The sequence below is a fragment of the Anarhichas minor genome, unplaced genomic scaffold (assembly GCF_050575085.1).
Source record: "Anarhichas minor isolate MPS153535 unplaced genomic scaffold, ASM5057508v1 ptg000007l, whole genome shotgun sequence".
Taxonomy (NCBI): domain Eukaryota; kingdom Metazoa; phylum Chordata; class Actinopteri; order Perciformes; family Anarhichadidae; genus Anarhichas; species Anarhichas minor.
This window is the reverse complement of record NW_027466453.1, coordinates 3,873,896-3,874,344: the sequence shown is the minus strand read 5'-3', so window position 1 is coordinate 3,874,344 and position 449 is coordinate 3,873,896.

Sequence of the window (449 nt, the reverse complement as noted above, 5' to 3'; positions counted from 1 at the left end):
CTTTGCGTGTGTGTGTGTTTATTTATCTAACTGAACTGTCCCGATATTTAGAGAGGAAGAGGAATCTAACCAGTAGTGGAATGTAACCAAGTACTTACGGTAAGTACACTTTTGACATACTTATACTATACTTTGTATTCCATTTTATGGAATTTTATTTTATGCTACAGTATTTTATACTTTTACTACACTATATTTTGGAAGTAAATATTGTACTTTTTACATTCGATACTTATAAGTACTCGTTACTTTTTACATAAAAAAAAAAAAATGCTTTATGATGTGGTGCAGTACTATACTACTAATCTACCCAGTAGCAGTTAAAACATTTCTAACATTGGCTACAACTACAACATTAAAATACCATTTCATGTATCCGTTAGTGAGAAAAAACAAATATATTCTATAATACACTTTCTAAGGAGCTGTTCTCCATAATGAGTACTTTT